Source organism: Pholcus phalangioides, unplaced genomic scaffold, assembly GCF_987345545.1.
Source record: "Pholcus phalangioides strain wild (caught in Gottingen) unplaced genomic scaffold, Ppha-v1.0 ptg000008l_1, whole genome shotgun sequence".
Classification (NCBI taxonomy): domain Eukaryota; kingdom Metazoa; phylum Arthropoda; class Arachnida; order Araneae; family Pholcidae; genus Pholcus; species Pholcus phalangioides.
Window position 1 is genome coordinate 53,334,505 of NW_028301601.1, and position 15,087 is coordinate 53,349,591.

The window sequence follows — 15,087 nt, forward strand, 5'->3', positions numbered from 1 at the left end:
AATTTCACATTGTAATTTGTTATACATAAAATTTTAACTTAATAATTAAACAACTGCCTAGTACTGATTATAAAAACTACAAATAACTAATAAAAAATTAAATTTTTTTTTGACGTTAATTTAAAATTGATTACTACAATTTATGAATGAGTAAAATAACAGTAAACCCTAAAAATTACGATTATTAGAATCATTCATCAAAAGATGACGCTGCCAAGATATTCATAGCACTGCTCGACACTGATTTGCTTCCTGAGGATTTTCCAGTGCTTCTAAAGGTGATTTTGGGGCTCTAATTCCGAATCTGGCATTGGTTTTGACAGATGGACTTAAATTTTTGAGATAAAGTGAAAGTTAAATTTTTTTCAATGGCAATACCACATAAGCTGTGTGATGTCAAATCGCATTGGGAGTGTGCGAAATGCAAATCAATAATAAACTTGATATCAATAAACAAAGACCACTGATGTCTGATTATGATATAAATGTAATTAATGTGTTATCAGATATTGAGTAAAATAGGAAAATAAGTAATTTAAGAAACTTGAGGCAATTCCGCAAAACCAACATTATTCTTAAAATCTGCAGATCCAATACACGCTCTACAATCAGGGCTCGGATTTGTGTGGCTACATATTCATTTATAATTTTTCATGTTTCGCAATTTTTACGCGATAGAATTTTAAGGCAGTTTTTCATGATTTTGAGTAATTTTAAGGCGCTTTATCACTATTTTCAATAATTTTAAGGCATTTTTTCCACTATTTTCAGTATTTTAAAGGCATGATTTTTAGTATTTTTAAGGCGTGTGATTGTTAGTATTTTTAAGGAGGGGTTTTTAGTATTTTTAAGGAGGGGTTTTTAGTATTTTTAAGGCATGACTATCAATATTTTGAGTATGATTTTGAGGATTTAAGGCATATTTTCCAGGTTTTAGAGCATCATTTTGCATATTTAAGCAGAAAAACGAAGATGGATTTGTTTCCCCAAGCTTACTCTTCACTCGATTCATTTCCCACAATTGGCAATTTTTCGACGATATCAGCAATAAATTGAAATTTTATGCCAATCCATGGCATCGTTTTTTTGGCAATGATTGGCGATTTTTCGGCGATATCAGCAACAGTTAGTAATTTAATTGTGTGCCTTTGGAATAATTTTGGACTATGTGATTGGTGGTTTCCCTTGATTTCCTCGAGGAAATAGGGTTAGCTTATTTCGGCGTAGTTTTAGGTTTTTTATGGGGTATTTAAGTTTTTTTTATGGAGCATATTCTGTCGATTTTTAGGCCAATGCAGGCATGTGAGTAACCAAAGAGTGTCTCAGAGCCAGAGGGGTATCTGCAGGGGTCGGGGGCCACCACCGGCGCCACAGTGGTGGTCGGCTGAATTTGGTTTTCTGTGGTGTTCAACTTCAAGCCGATCTCCCCGTTAAAAAGTCTCGCCACAGAGACCAAGAAGCCTACAACATTACAAATATTCAATCATTACACTTCACTCACAATTTGAAGTATAGATGGCAGCACTGAAATATCAAACACAACACTAGCTACACACTCAGACTGTTAGGTGCACTCACTTTGTTCCAGACTTTGCCACGAAGCTGGGCTGGAAAGTCCGGTGGCAGAGCCCCTGGTGTTCATTCAGGGTGCTGGGGCTGTGGCCTAGGGCCGCTAATTTGACTAAGCGGTTAAGGAAACTAGACGAGAAGAAGAGAGGAGTGGAAGTAAATAATAAAAGAAAAGAAGAAAGAAAGAAATATGAGAGGATTCCGCTTAGCCAATACCAGCTATAGCAGTGTTGGCTTCTGCCATAACTGGAGTTGGCGTAGCCCACAGGCGGCGAAACCATAAAGATCTGCCTCTGAGCTTATGTACAACAATATAACTGCATCTCTATTTATTGGACATCTCTCTAACTTCGATAGATTCTAATGGAGCCGAAGGTGTACAACTCAAATAGGTTTTACTGTCATTTTAAAACATTCTTAGAGTTTGTGGAAACACTATTTATTCTCACTGCGATGTGAAATAGAATTTTACCCTTTGTATTTTCACTCTCAGAATCCCTTGTGGGTATGACAACATTTTTTTTGTTTTGGTGGAAAATCCTCTCAGAAGCGCTACAAAGTTCAATGAAATCATGTTTCAAGATGAGGTGAGGATGTCTTTGCCAGCTTTAAATCAGACTAAATTAAAGGATCCAACAAATTGGTGTTGCCGCTAAAATCAAAACGATTTCCGTTATATATGTTCACAGAAAATAACATGAATCGTATCTCAAACAGGGGAAAACTGCCCCAACTCATAGGTTTTCGTGCTTGGTGCGACAGTGATCCGAGCGATCTCTGCTCTGTGGGATCAAAATAAATGTAAGTGTGCTCTGAGCGACCAATCCTTACATTCACTGTTGACAAATCTTTCCTTGAGAGATATCTGTTCATGATTAGAGAAATCTTCTCGTGAGGCTTGTGTGTGCGTTTATTTAACTTCCCCTCACATCAAAAGTAGATTTCTACAGTTCAGTTCTTGGACTGCTGTGCAAGACCGCTCGATCTGCAGGCACCTTAAAACACCTGGGCTCGGTTGATTGCCCTCAAAATGGAAGGGTTTGAATTTTTAACGTGTTCCCGCAACAGGTTTATCCTGTCAGGATTGAACTGTCTGATTTTTGTCATTATAGGAAAAGGCTTGACAAATCAGAAAAAAAAATAATAATAAGCGCCAATCAAATTTCTTAGGAGCCAAAAATGATTTCAATCTAAAAAGAGGCTCTGAATAAAAATTTTTTTTCGGGAGTTTACACCCATGTTCAGAAAGATGCACAGTCAAATGGAAGATAATTTTGTGTCATTCATCGACTCCAATTAAGAAATCACAACAGAAAGTTTTAGGCCTCAATACCGATTTTATAGTCACTATGGTGACTGGGACTTAGTCAAGCCCTGTTGAAGATGATGAGGGGGATTTTGGAGCTTTTTCAAATATTCTATTTAATTAACCAGTAATCAATCATGTGTAAAATTCAAGCGCAATCGGTTCAAAAAAGTGGAAAAGAGATCAAAATGCATTGAAGCGCGTTCAAAAAGTGCACCCTCTGCCGTTGACTGGAAAAATTAATTTCTGAATTGATGCATATTATAGGAATATGTGTCAGTTTCAGTTTCGCTTTTGGCGCCATCTATCTTTGACTATGAATATTACTTTCTAATTTTACACTTTTACATTTTGGTCATTTTTTTTTACTTTCTATCGTTTTATTTTTTTCATCCGAGAAATCAATATTTCAATAATTTGCAAAAAAATTGATTATTTTGATAAGTGGTGGCCGCTTATAAAATAGTCTCATACAGTGAAACATCGGCTAATACGATGTTTCTTCTGACTTATGATCCTGAAAATAAGTGATGAGCCATTAGAATAACGTTAAAAAACTTGGTGCAAACGATCTGTTTTTCTAAAATTGAGGTGATGGCAATCGACTCATTTTTTCTGAAGACCGATTCAGCGTGAGGGCAATCGACCTACACCTAAAACGTCACACGCGACACACCATTGGTAATTTATTAGTTTTTAAATATAATGTTATTTTCAAGATGTTTTGCGTCACATCTCTCCGGCAGATTTGGTGGCACCACAAATTTGCTGTTGCCCATTATTTGAAAATTCTTGCGCTACATAGACGTCTATTGGCTATAATGAGCTGGATATCCATTTTCGTCACAATGAAGTGCACACAGTTACAGTAAGGTCTCTTCAAAATTCGAATTTCTGAATTTAGTCATACGACTTCATAACTGAAGTCGGCGAGTGACTTTACGCACATATAGCGAACTTAAAAATTTACCTGTGACATTTCTCTCGATAGGAGTATGACATGTTGTTTTAGTTCTTTTGCAGTCTAGTAGATGATGTGTTGGTATCGTGTCCTGTCTACTGGTATTGGATAGAATGTCCTCTCCATTGTTCGAGAACATGCTCGCTGTGAGATGGGTGTAGTTTCTGCTGCTATAAATTGGGGGGGAGGGGGAACTCATGGCAGACCCAAGATTTCACGACTAAAAGTGCGGGTACATGACAGACATAGGCTCGTAACTAAGCTGAGGCAACTGGGGCCCTGAGCAGAAACAAGGACCTCAAAAAAAGAAAAAACATTTACGCTAATTTTGTATAAAAATACCCCTTTCAAGGAGTCTGCCCCGGGCCACGAGAAGACATGCTCATTGCCTCCTAGATACACTCTAGGAGGAAATGACATGCTACGACAGACACCAAGATCTCCGGGGGGGGGGGAGGTGGAAATCATGGCAGACACCATGATTTCCAGGAAGGTCCGTGACAAAAAGGATTTTGGAACCGCTGATCTAGTCGGAAGAAATTACATGAAATCTGATTAGACCTTTCAGTGTCTTTTAGGCCGGTCGTCCACTGGAAGCTACTAGGAGCGGAAACAAGTCGTGTGTCTGCGTAAGTCTACTATAGTGATCTATCGAAGACTACTATAGTGGTCCATCGAAGACCACTATAGTGGTCTAGTGGTGCTATCGAATTAAAATAGATGGAGCATGGACGTCGTTGCCGTTACGAATGTGTTGAAATCTGTAGGGTCCCAGTTTCCTGAATATTTTCATACGTATATACGATCTCTGAGTAGGTACTGGTAGTGAAAGATTACCGCGGTACTGATTGCAGGAAGTGACACAAGTCGACTCAAACAGATGAAAGATAACTGTCACAACGGATAAAAAAAAAAGACTATTTTTCAGAGAAAATGAAAGAGGGGAGGAAAAAGAGTAATATATATATATACGGGAAGAAAAATCTGAAATAAAGGCGATTTGAATATAAATTAGTGAAAGTTCCAGTTTATTAACGAAAGGAAGCACAAGTGAGACAAAGGAAGACGCGCGACAAGACACGCGCCATCTTGGTGATGATAATTATCGCTTCGCGCATCCATTTATCCTCCCCTCATTTTTACAAAGAAAAACGTCGTCTCGCATTTCCCACTATGTAAGTAAGAAAGAAAGAAATATGTATTTATAATGTAATATATGTAATAAGCGAGACGCCCTCGTGGCCATTTCTTATCCTTGGCCTTGTGCAGTCGCGTGGCCTTGTCAAATATTATCTTAAGAAAACCGTTTTTCTTCTCATTTACGTGACAATTTTTCCATTTCTCTTTCTTCTTTTTTTTTTATTTTCCCCGTGAGATAATTATTTTCAAATATAATTTGGTGAATAATTTTGTGGTGGGGACTGTACTGTAATTGCAATACCTGTGAAGACTGCATTACAGCAGTGTTTCTCAAGCTGGGGGTCATATGGTCTCCTTGCTGTCCTGGGATGTTCCGGGGGGGGGGGGGCCCACAAAGAACTCTGAAGAAATAAAGCTTCCAGGTGAACTATGGTGGGTAGAGAAATGTGACTACTTTCAGAATCTAGGAAAGCTGTCTATGGTACCAAGGAACCTTAACCCATACGTCCATAGCCCCGGGTCCATTCCCATAGGGCCTATATGATGAGATCTGGTGCTATGATTGTCGAATGAAGTATGCAAATATGTAAGCTGTTACCCAGCTAATTATGAGGTCCCCGGAACATCGCTATACCCATGATGTTGAGACTGCCATACATAGAACCCCACATGAAGGAAGCTCACTGAACTCTAGCCCAGGTCAGGCACGGATCCAGGGTGAGGATACATCGGGTCGGGAGAATTGATTTATTGTATAGGTTCGTCGGATCGTTCCGTATTTTGTAGATGCCTATTTTTCCCATACAATACGCCTATTTGGTGGGATGAAAAGTGGATCCGTGCTTGGCCTAGGGTTCCAAAGATTGATTGTATTTACAAAATTTTGTTCATGACTGAGTTCAATTCAATGAGTAGAAAAGTTCTCAGATGAGATTATGGGGAGGGGGGGGGGAAGGGTGGCTGGATAAGACTGGGGGCCACGAGGAGAAAATATGGTCCAAAGGACGGCCACCGGCTGAAAAAGGTCGAGAAACTGCATTACAGTAACCGCTTACTTATGTGTCGATGCAACGTAACAAGAAAAACAGCAATGAATGCCAGGGGCTCTGCCACCGGATTTATCCCGTTGCCGAGATCTCTTCCAGCCCAGCTTCGTGGCAGAGTCTGACCCGAAGTGAGTGCACCTAACAGTCTGAGTGTGTAGCTAGTGTTGTGTTTGATATTTCAGTGCTGCCATCTAGGCTGATGCCCTCTCTCCAAGCCAACCAAAAGTGAGAGAAAAAGGAATTATTATTTTGGTTAAAGACATTTTTTTGAAGTATCGAAAAAAAAACCAATGCAATTTTAACAAATTTCTGTTAACTTAAATGCATTTTGAAGGGTGGTAACTCTCAAAATTTCTAGGGAAGAAAGTTTTTGTATCCTTTCCAAATATCGATCCTACATACGTCCCTGTATATTATGAACCATGAAAAATAAGAGGAGGAAAAAGAAATTTATATTACAAAAATAAAATTACTGCACTAATTTTGATTTGGAATTTTTTTTCTGTGAAAGTCAGGTACCGTATACTTATTGCTCTTGTGTATTCAAAAATGCGATTTATTTCCGCTTTTAAATGAAGCCACGAGAATAACATGAATCTAAATTTTCTCATTACAAGGAATTTGTCGCCAAGTACGAAGATGGTGCGCCAAGTTTTGGATACTATGGTCTTATTCAACTCTCCACGGGGGGGGGGGGGCTTCAGAAAAAGAGGGGACCAGCACGCGCAGTCTAGTTAATATTTAGTCTATGTTTATGCCCGGAACAGGGGACGCCGCGCGCGTATTCATCCTTCAACATTCTTTACGCAACGGCTCCAAAATTTGGATCTGGGTCGGCTGACCAAGCATGTAGTTGCGGCCGTGACTGAGCCAGCTCACAGTATCGGGTTTTGTTCGGTTCTGTATGGACCAGACGTGGAACGGCGAAAGTTGTACTTTTGCGCCTGCTGTAAATTTCTTTGAATTCAACTTGTTTGGTTCTATCTTGAGTGGGGTTGAAAATCAGAGGGTATACACCCCTTGGAGGTATTTTAGGGTGGTGGGGGGGGGGGGTTCCACCATGAACTTGGACGAGAAAACAGTCAACTCATTTTTTTTATTGAATATTATTTTGTTGGGAGGTCCGTAAAACACCAATGAAGGGTTCGGAGGGAAAAATGGTTTCAGTCCATAAAACAAAAGTTTTTCTTTGAAAATATGGTTTAATTACAATGTTGAAAACTTTATTTTAATTCTTTATCATGGTATGATGAATTAAGTTGAAAGAAGATAGAAGATTATTGGTGGTTAGTGTAGAAAAATTTTCAGTGAAAAAATAAAGTTTATTATACTGTCATCTCATTGTCGTTTGTATACTCCAATTACACGTCATCATGATGCTCATCGCTCTCGCGTCCGTCCCACATCAAGAGTTGTTGCAAAAGCTCTTAAAGATTACTGGCCATTGTACTTCGCGCGAGAGATTGGGAACTTGTAAAAAATTTCCAGTTCTTCGATGAGCATGTCCTTCTCATTTTGATGGTCCTTTCTTCTTTTTTGCTTGTGTTTAACAGTAACTCTAACGCTGGTGTGACTACCAAAGAAACTGGAACGGTGATACATTAAACGTGGTACATGAAGGTATCTGATTGGCCTTGTCGGCAGTGAGCATTTTTTCTGGTACAGAGGATTTAAAAAATCTGCCCGAGCTTTAAAAATTACTTGTTTACGGTCAATCACTATGAAAGGAGATTGTTTTACACGACCGCTTCTTACAACTACCCATTCCTCTGGAATCTAAGCATAGGAAGTTTGTGTGGGACACAGCATAAATCTATACTCAGTGATACTTTGAAACACGAACCAGCCTCAAATTCATAAGCACGAACTACACATCAGTAAAGCAAAACAAATACACACACTCAAATATCGCTTTCTGCTGGATTCTGATCGTTTTTCCACCTGTGCTATGACTAAAATCATTGTTCCCCCCCGATGCCGTATCTTTCTTCCATTATTACAGCGGACTGAAAGTATTTTTCGCCTTTGGTGTTTTAAGTGGTCGAAAGAGACGGTACTGAGCTATACAGAACCGCAAAAACATTAATTTCGATATTCTTAGACTGAAACCGTTTTTCTCCCGACCCTTCAAATGGTTAAAAACCCATTGATACAGACCAATCGCCTCAAACCGACGTCGAAAAGATTATATCTCTACAGTACACCCTTCCCTTTTCCTTTGTGAGAAGGCGCTATATATATTTTTTTATTTATTTACTACAAGAAATCACTATTTAAATAATTAAAAAAAAAAAAAAATTGCTGATTAATCGGAGAGAAGAAGCTCTTTGAATTTACCAATAAGTGTCGCAAATATATCAAATTCATCCGGTAAATTATTATACAAAATCTGTTTATAGCACAAGACAGACCAATCAATGTCCTAAAGTGAGCTACATAAAATAATTTATTTGACCTTGTGTTGTACTGTGTGACCAAGAATCCTATTTTTGATAACAGAAAAGAACAATCGATATTACCATTAACCAAATTCCAGAAAAATTTCAAAAGAATGAAATCTCTTCTCTTTTGGAGACTGGTAATTGAAAAAAATTTGTCGGAGTAATAGTGATAGGATTTTTCCTACGGGTGTAAGACATAACAAAGCATTTGTTAATATTCAAGTGTAGATGATTCTCGATACACCAGTGGTAAATGTGGGTTAATTTATCTTGAACAATAGAACAAGATTCAAAATTTACAATAAAGTCAAATATTTTAAAATCATCAGCAAATAATAAGCAATTATGAACAGCAGCGGCAAGGTCATTAATAAAAATAAGAAACAATAGCGGTCCAAGGACTGACCCCCGAGGGACTCCTGATGTTATTGAATCATCTTAGTTGATTTACCAGAAAATTTATTAGGTTAAACATATGTATATAACAGTTTTCCTTAATTAACTGAAAAGTAGAAATTCGTGAGTAATTGAACATCTTCACAAACATTGAAAAATATTCTGTTTTGTTACAAGTTTTTACATCTCTGCATATGGACAGTTATTATGATGCGTCATTAGTATGATTTGTTTAAACGAAAGGGTGAAAATATAGACATAGATGGCGTTAGAAATATCTCAGATTATTGTTTGATACTTGGGAATGTAATACAACATATCTATAAACGTACGATCAGTGTTATCCGAAAAAGATAAATAATAACACTAAACCCCGGAAAAGTGGAAGGATCACTTTGAGAGAATGCGAAAAGACCTTTTTGAGAATGAGACCGAGCATTCTGTGTGCTTTTTTAACCATTGCTGAACAATATGTAGAAAACCTAAGCCGCTCGTCAATGAGGATTGACAAGTGCATGTTCGATCATGCACTTGTCAACGTTGTCAACGAACATGCACCTGTCAACGTTTGTCAACGCACATGCACTTGTCAATGTTTGTCAACGAACATGCACTTGTCACACACGTTTCACTTACGAGTTGAATGGTGGTGTCATTCCGGATACAACTAGGAACACCGATTTGGGAATCCTCATTGACGAGCGGCTTAGGTTTTCTACATATCGTTCAGCAATGGTAAGAAAAACATACAGAATGCTCGGTTTCATTCTCAAAAAGGTCTTTCCGCGTTCTCCCAAAGTGATCCTTCCACTTTTCCGGGGCTTAGTTCGTCCTGGATTGGAGTATGCTGTTAGGTTCCGGAGACCATACTTACGAAAGGACTATGACTTGGTCGAGGGAGGTGCAGAGAAGATCCACGAGTGATTTTGATGGCACACGAGCCATCAAAGGGACTAGATTTTTTTGAAAATGTTTACATTTGATGAACTCACGTGTCGGGGGAGAGGATATTATTGAAGTATTTAACATTTTCATGAGATGGGTAAAAGGGATCACGAATTATTAATAAATCATCATTTAACTGCTTTGACAAGGGGACACCAGTATCGATTGGTAAAGGACGATTCCAGGTGGTAGCGTTGCAGGGAGTTTTTCCTCTAATACGGTTGTGACTACATGGAATAGCTCATCCCCGGGGGCGGGGGGGGGTCGTGAGTTCTAACACAAATGACACGTTTATAAAGAAATACGATTTAAATATTGGGATAAATCGAGAAGCTATCCATACTTAGATGAGACAAGCATATTTTTTATGGGCAGTATGTGCATATTTATACTTTATCATAATTATTGTTTTTTATAATTGCTCTTATTGGGTTGCTGTATTTTTGATATGGTTTAGATATACAGGGGTTGGACAAAATAATATGAACACCTGTGAAATGAGACAAAATCTTTATTAATAGGCTGTTGGCCCTCCTTTTTCATTAATTACAGCTTTTATCCGTCGTGGGATGGACAAATACAAGTCATACACCACAGCCACGGCGATACGTAGCCACTCCTGCAAAAAGGTCACTATTTCAGAACTTGTCTTTGGAGGTGGAAACCTACTGCGCAGTTTGACCTGCGAACCCCACAAAGGTTCGACCTACCCCACAAAGGTTCAATTATATTAAGACAAGGGTACCGAGCGGGCCACACGAGGTGTTACAGTTCATCATGGTGTTCATCAAGTCAGTCTTTGACAATTCCAGCAGTGTAAACGGGCGAATTATCTTCTTGGAACACAGGTCGAGAATCAGGGAACAAATATTGCACCATTGGATGAAGATGGTTGGCCAGAATACTGACATAAACCGATGCATTAACCCGCCCATCCAGGACAACAAGTGTATTATTTTTTGTATATATTGTATAATTTTTTTGTGTATATTGTATAATTTTTTTTTCCTGTTTTACATGTTTTTCTGTGTTACTTTCTTTGTTACGTTACACATGCTCTAACTTGTATATAATCGCTGTATCTCAGTATCTGTGCATTGTTTTATTTTATTTCATGTATTATAATTATTATTATTCTCGTGTAATAAAGTCTGCAACGGTCTAGCCCCATTGGGGGGTATGCTAAAATTGCCCTACAGCGATAGAACATGGACCGTGTTCGGTTTGAAAGAAAGAAAGAAAGGAAAAAGGATTTCGTGCCCATTCGTCCTTCAAGGCGTTGAGTTCTTGTGTGGTTCGAGGAGGGATGTGTCTTTGAGCAATACGTCTGCCGAGTGCATCCTAGGCGTGCTCAATGGAATTGAAGTCCAGCCAATATTCAGTCCATGACATATGCTGAATATCTTCACTTGCTGGGGTGTCGGACACTTTATTTGTCCCATGTGGACCGACATGGCCATCCATGAAGGACGAATGGGACAAAATCCCTCAAGCTTTCCTCAATGATTTGGTGGGCAGCATGCACAACTGATGCCAAATCAGTGTCCGAGGAGATCACACTGACGAACTTATACCTGAAACCTCGTTAAGTCATCACCCCAACAAGTCGTCACTCCGGTTAAGTCATCATTTTTCTTCAGGCCCTTCTAGCTCTCATAGACAACAATGTTATTAAACCGTTTACTCGTCGCCAATTTCGGTTAACTCGTCACTATGAAAAAGTTTGAGAAAGAGGAACAGACTATTTTTATGGCTCCCATTAAAAAAAGAGCTTATTAACAACATTACCCTATTCTTAAAAGTCTCCAAAAACTCCTATACACCCAAACGGAACAGTTTAAGTAACGAAAGTTACGCTGGGGAAGTTCATTTGCCAACTAAGGTTTTTATAACGTTGGGGACTGTTTGAGCTAGATCTCATTTCTGCATGGGCTCTACTGGGGCACCTTCAAGACACCCAGGCTCTGTCGCAAGAAGCAACGTAATCACTTCGCCGTGGGGGGGGGGGGGACCAGGGCATCTCCGGCAAAACCAAAATTTGTTGATACGTTAAAAATTACATATAGTGCAAGGAAGTGAAAAATTATGTAAGTCGAAGAATCAAATTAATCAAGTTAAAATCAAAGTGCAACGGCTACGGATAATAAAATTATCATAGAAAGCATGGACTCTACTAATTTAGGGCTTGAAATTTAAACAAAATATCTTTGTTGAAAAAAATGAGTCATTCTTTCCCAAGTTGAGGTCTTCTGTTTACTTTTCCCTGCCCAGGGCCCCACCACCAAGTCAAAAGTGTTCGAGATTACTTTGCAGTTGCATCATGAACTACTGATGAAGAATTAAAGCGCTAAAATTAAATTTGATGTATATGTAAAATTAATGTGCAATAGAGAGTTCTGTTATGAAGAAAAGCTATTCAAACAGTTGCTCTGTTAGTCTATAAATTAAAAATTACTAGTTTAATTCAAAATGTACAGTACATTTCACCACAATAATTAAGTAATAAGAGATATAAAAGATAAAAAATTGCTATTATTTTTTCTTTCGCAATCTATACATTTTATTAATATTGTTATTTTGATTCATACTTTAATAAATGTTATGTTAGTTTAAATTTATACGATTTTCACAACATTGCACATTAAAACTGACGGCACTCCGCTTAAGCCGTCATAATTTTTCCATAACTTGAGGTGACGACTTATCGAGGTTCACCTGTATTTTGCATTTTAAAAATACTTCAGGATGTCTACTAAAAATGTGCCAAGTTTCATTTCTTTGAAAGATGTGTATTGTTAGGTATAGCTAAAAATAACTCGGTTCCTTAGCATTTGTCAAGCAGTGTACGTAGAAAAGGATGAGATAAACAAGAGATAATATTTGAGTATGAGGCACAAATAAGGGATAATATTTGAAAAAGCATGACACAAAAAGAGATAAGACCTGTAAAAGAATGAGACAAACAAGAGACAATATATGGAAGAGTATGATACAAACAAGAGATAGTATTTGGGAAAAGTATGAGACGAATGAGAGATAATGTTTATAAAATTATGAGATAAATAAGAGATAATATGTGGAAAAATGTGAGACAAATTAGAGATAATATTTGGGAAAAGTATGAGAGATAATATTTGGGAAAAGTATGAGAGATAATATTTGGGAAAAGTATGAGAGATAATATTTGGAAAACAGTATGAGACGAATGAGAGATAATGTTTAGAAAATTATGAGATAAATAAGAGATAATATGTGGAAAAATGTGAGACAAATTAGAGATAATATTTGGGAAAAGTATGAGAGATAATATTTGGAAAACAGTATGAGACGAATGAGAGATAATGTTTATAAAATTATGAGATAAATGCGATAATTTTTGGCTCATAAAAAATTACTTGTTTCTTAAGACTCAAGTGTTAGACCGAAAAATTTTTAGGACCGTCAAACTGCTAAAATCTTCAATGATATGAGAATTTAAAGAACGAGCGTAGCGAAAACATGTCTCAAATGATTCCCGATACGTATCAGCCATACACCATTTACGGGTTCCATATTGGTTGGTTTTTGATAGGGAAACATAATATTCCTCTCACGGAAGATGTTTTCATCAAAAGGATGAGAAAAGAGAGGAATGATTACAGTCAAGATAAATCGTTTTTTTTTTTATCTAGTCGGATGCGTGACTGTGAAGAAATAACCATGAAAGAGAAACTTATTCATTACAAGTCCTCGTACAGCTTCGGGCTGTACCAGTTCTCTCTCCCCCCCCCCCCCGTTTTTATAAGAAAGTGAAGTGTCAAGATTACACCCTTTCCAAATATCACGTTCGTGTGATGAATGCGATATCCATCGTTTCCTATTCAACTAGATCCATACGCACCGTGTACAATAGATATAGTACTTGCTTGATACATGCTCGTCGACATGTTAGTCTCTTAATAGAAACTATGAAAATGCTTCCTGATTCGGAATATGTACACCAGCGGGGCACAACCTTTTCAATCCGCGGACCAGAAATACGTATATATGGATGGGGTGACCATATGGTCTGCACTTTACGGGACATTCCTTTAATTTGGTCGTTAAAAACCTTTATTACAAAATGTTCCTATTTTTTCTTGATTTTTAAGGTTTACTTAAATTTTTTTCAAGTTAATCTTCACGAGATTCTCATTTCTCTTCATCTCATTTTTTACGAGAATAATCGTAAAAATTAAGATTATTCTCGTGGCTTATGAATTATATTATGACAATTGTGACTGAAAATGATCATGGTCATTTAAAAGTAAATGCGATAAATCGGTAATAATCGGTATAATTTAGGGGATTTTCCCCAAATTTGGGGAACGACGCTTGGGTACTATGCATAATCATCGGTAAAAGTGTTAAACTCAGGGAAATTTATCAAACTTAACAAAATGCTCGGTGATTATGCTTAGTAGTCGGTTATTCTGCTGTACTACCGGGTTTATCACATTTACCGCGTAGCTAGTATATTTGCCACCTTTAAAAACAATGGGGAAATCATGTGATGTGCAGATTAAAGGGCTCGCGAGGTTTCACAATAACACATCTCCCCCCCCCCCCCCATTCCAGCAAAGTGGCTTTATGTACTTGGTACGGTCCAAAAATCCGAAGACATAGTCTATCGAATTGGAGAAGTAGCCAGCAATCCTTCGATTACTTCGGGAAGTGACTACTGGAAATGTGTGAAATGGCACTTCGCGAAGATGCTACGCTTACGAGAGCGAAGCTTTTGGCGAAACTGAATTTAAATCCTAGAACGCAATTTGTTCAAGGAATTTAATTCGAACCTAGATCAAATGCTCGCGAGCAATGTTCTCCGAAAATACAATTTCGGAGAGTAATTTCACTCCTCTCCAAAATTTTAAGGGGCATTTTTGTAAAACGAGGGTATTTTTTTTTTCAATCAGTCAAAAATAACTCTATTAGAAAATACGTATACCTAAAATTTGAAGGAGTATTTCCACTCCTCAACGAAATCTGGAGGAGTAAAATTCCATTTTGATGCGTGAATCACGCATCTAGATGCGTATTGGCGGACACTGCGCGCGAGCACGAAATCGGTAGTGGGCATCAAGCACTCCGGGTGCTCCAGGGATCACCGTGGTGCTCGCGAGTAACGGGCTGAAGATGCCCTGGCTTAAGGGTTAAGACGCGTCATGGAGATTTTGAACTCATCCAAGCAGAAGGAGGACGCATTCAACAAGGGCATTATTTTTAAAGTTTTTGTCGAGGTTTATATTGTTCCCAACATAGTAC